Raw genomic sequence first — 4,299 nt, forward strand, 5'->3', positions numbered from 1 at the left:
ACAATGACAGTCACTATGAAGTATGAGGTTGAACTGGTCTTCCTTTAAGGAGGTTTAAAATAAGGAAAATGAACAGGTTCCATTTAGTCCTGTTTAAGGGCAACACGATAATGAATTTTTCCAATGGCTCTTTAAATTTTCTCCACTTAACACAATCATGTTTTCAAAGATATAAAACCATTAAGTCTAGGTAGGCAGCGAAGCACAATACAATCTTTAAAGAATGGGACTTCATAAATCTTTCTCCTTTCTGATGTACAGTCTGCTTGTGTGGCTCCTCCATTTTGCAACCTCTTTTATCTTCTATTCCCTCTTTTCAAATCATGTGCATATTCAACTCAGCTACCACATTTATTCTAGTGTCTCCCTCTAACATAATGCTTACTTGCTCTAAATAAATATAGAATTTTAAATTAGATTGCTTATTTTAGCCAAGAATCACACAGTACTGAACATTTTTTTTTTCATGCCTATACCTTCCTAACCAACTGCATTGCTTGGGCAGTGGCCAAAAATTCCTTTCTTTCCCTTCCCCTTTAAAATCTAGGATAGTGCCATGCTTCATAAATGCTCATTGCATGAGAGCAAGTATGAATTCTGTGATGTCTTCACAGCCTTTCTTTGCAATACCTAATCCAAAAAATATAACTTTTTAAATAAAAATTATTTTGTTTATTTTGGAAATAATGAGAATTTGTGTTCATTTTTAGAAACTGTCCTGTAATATGTCTCATGTTTTTTGGTTCTTAACAAATATTTTTATATGTTTTTATTAATTCAGAGAGGAAGGGAAAGGGAGAGATAGAAACATCAATGATGATAGAGAATCATTGATCGGCTGCTTCCTGCATGCAACCCACCACAGATCAAGCCTACAATCTTGGCATGTGCCCCAACCTGGAATTGAACCATGATCCCCTGGTTCATGGATCAATGCTCAACCACTGAACCACACCAGCCAAGCTATATTGTTTGGGTTTTTTTTAAAATATACTTTATTGATTTTTTACAGAGAGGAAGGGAGAGGAATAGAGAGTTAGGAACATCGATGAGAGAGAAACATTGATCAGCTGCCTCCTGCACATCCCTTACTGGGGATGTGCCTGCAACCAAGGTACATGCCCTTGACCGGAATTGAACCTGGGACCCTTCAGTCCGCAGGCCGACGCTCTATCCACTGAGCCAAACCAGTCAGGGCTATATTGTTTCTTATAACATAAAATGGGAGAAGTGATTCACAGTAGGTTATTTCCTAGAAAATGCTGAAATCCTACTTAGATAATATAGAACTATGATGCCAAAAGGTTTGTTTTCTCTTGAGCCACACTATTGCTTTTCTCCTTTATTTTCAAACCCTATATTTTATAAAGTACTTCTGGGAAAATAATAAGAATTATTGAGGCCAGCAATTCCTACTAAGTATAGTGTTGTAATATGGTTGATACTCTGATATCTGAGAACAGAATTAGATATCATTTTCTGTTCAGAAAATTTCAGGCTAATACATGCTAATAAATGCTGAACTGAACTTATTAAGATAAAATGTTCTTGTAAATCAAATGATAGTCATTTTCTTTAAAAAATGATGATAGCAGGTGTTCCAATCTGAGCCATTCATTTGCAACATGATTTAAAATTAGCAAATGTCAACATGATGGAGAGTTAGTTTCTGAAAATACAGTGAACGCAGACTACGTTCCATGTATGCGCTGAAGCATAAGTAATAATCCTTGATGGTGCATTTTGGTTTGCAGCATCTTCCAATACATTAAATTATTTGCTGTTTATTACGACTTTGTAACGGAGAACACAAAAATATTTTTATTATTCTCATTTTTTCAGGTGAGAATTTGAGGGCTCAGAAAGATTCCATAACTCATCCAGGGTCACATAATTTATAGAGCAAGAATTTAAAACCAAGTTTTCTGACCATGAGTTCTATAGTTATTCCAACATATGAAAAGCCTCCTGCATTTTGAATGTTCCACACAGAATAATGGATCCTAAGAGCAGGTAATAGGACAGCCTTCATGTCGGTTGTATTAGAAGCCACCCAGCATATGAAGTCAGTGGAGAGAAAAAGATAATCCACACAGTTTTCTATCCTCATCTTCCTCGCCGTTTTCTTGATGTTTGATAAATTTTTTACATAGAAATAAATTTAATAAAAATGCATCATTTAAGAAAATACATTAAAATACATTTGTCTTCACTATGCATTCTAAATTTATTCTTCAACTTGTATTGTCCTGATTAATATTCACCCAGTTTTGTCCAAGATAAATTAAAATATAGCAGAATTTGGATCAGTCTTACACAAGATTTTTTTTAATTCATTAAAGCATAAATGAAAGGTATTGAAGGTGCCCAGTGGCTGCTTCTTACTGTAGTTCAATATATAATGGCCCATTTTGACAGATAAGTACCAATATTTTACAAAATTGTCTATTTTCTCAGTAAAGCAAGATAGCTGTTCTTTTTTTATTGATTAAGGTATTACATATGTGTCCGTATCCCCCATTTGCTCCCCATCCCCCACTAATGCCCTCATCCCCCTGGTGTCTGTGTCCATTGGTTAGGCTTATATGTATACTATAGACACCACAGTTTTTTAATCCACTTATCTGCTGATTGGCACTTAGGCTGTTTCCAAATCTTAGTTATGGTAAATTGTGCTGCTACGAACATAGGGGTGCATAAATCCTTTCTGATTAGTGTTTCTAGCTGTGTGATCCCACTTCTAGGAATATATCCCAAGATATCTTTTTTTTGCATATGGCTCTCAAATTACAAATCTGTTCCGATTGCTGATAATGTTATGGACAAGATGATTAAAAGCATATTTGAGTGATAATGCTTTCCTTGTATGCAACTCAAGAAAGAAAATTGGAGGAAAAGTACATCCATGATTCAAACTCTAAGTTTCTTTTAAGGAAACGAGGCAATATTGGATCCATAATTTTGGATAAATGGCACAGGATAAAATATGAATGATCCGCTGTCACCAAAATATGAGGCCAATCCAAAGTAGCTGGGCCACCAGCCCTACAAAGACTGTTCTTCAGTGCAGACCATGCAACAGGTAGCAAAGTTTGAAGCTCCCACTAACCAGGGGAACCAGCATCAATTTTTTTGTAATAATTTAAAATTTAATATTTTAGAAATAGCATTAAAACAGAAATCATGTGCAAAATCAAAACATTGCAATTTCTTATTAATTTTATTGAAGAGTTTTGGTTTTGTTTTAAATGCCTATTAGGAGTTTGGGACAATATCATATTTCCAATACTTATTAAGACTCCTTTGGGGCTTTCGGTTCTTAAAGAACAGTACCAGACCTCAGACTACTTGAAGAGTTTTACCCAAAAGATGGATGTCAGACAAAACCACACAATTTATATCAATGACAAAATTTTAAAAAGAAGATTGAAGAGACCCCTATATGATCTGTTTTCTGACTTGGGCATGTGGTAGGTACTGTGGTATTAAAGAGCATGAAGATGAGGTAGCAAGCCTTTGGTATATCTGAAGAATTGGGCTCATCCAAGAATGCCTTCCGACAGTTACAAGGACTTCCATTTGGTGGTAAACCAATGCAAATCCAGTGTGCAAAAACAAATTCCGATATAATATCTAAAACACGTGGCATTTTTGATGACAAAGAAGAGAAAAAAGCCAAAACTGTGGGACAGACAGCCATAACCACAAATAAAAAGCCTGGTCAGGTAACACCAAATTCAGCTAACACCCAAGGAGATGCGACATCACATTCTCAGGCACCTGATTATCCTCCAAACTATAGTTTTTCCTTAATAATTTACCAGGAGAGACTAATGAAATGATGTTACCCATGCTGTTTAATCAGTTCCCTGGCTTCAAGGAGGTATGTTTGGTACCTGAGAGGCATGACATTACATTTGTTGAATTTGAAAATGATGGACAGGCTGGAGCTGTCAGGGAAGCTTCACAAGGATTTAAGATCACACCGTGTAATCCCACGAAGATCACCTATGCTAAGAAATAACGTTTGGGAAAGTTGTCTTTAAAGGACTTGGTGTTATTTATAGTGTTTGTTTTGATAACATGTGGTCAGGCCATTTTAATAGTTGAGGGTGAGAGGAAGTGAAAATGGAATTTTTGTGCAGGTTCTTAAAAATGACCTAGTCTTTCTTTAGCCTTAGGTAACTATGGACTTTAAAGGCCTAATTCTATATAATAAACTTTTATTTGTATTTTGTAAAAAACAAAAAAACTAAACAAAACCAACCCCACAACTCTATAGGTCTTTCCCAGCCTCAC

At 35.5% G+C, this 4,299-nt stretch overlaps 1 pseudogene; it reads left to right on the top strand.

The window, feature by feature from the left end:
• The first annotated feature begins 3,369 nt into the window (after positions 1-3,369).
• LOC102763996 lies at positions 3,370-4,024 on the top strand (annotated as a pseudogene).
• Positions 4,025-4,299: the final 275 nt, after the last annotated feature.

Source organism: Myotis davidii, unplaced genomic scaffold (genome assembly GCF_000327345.1).
Source record: "Myotis davidii unplaced genomic scaffold, ASM32734v1 scaffold404, whole genome shotgun sequence".
Taxonomy (NCBI): domain Eukaryota; kingdom Metazoa; phylum Chordata; class Mammalia; order Chiroptera; family Vespertilionidae; genus Myotis; species Myotis davidii.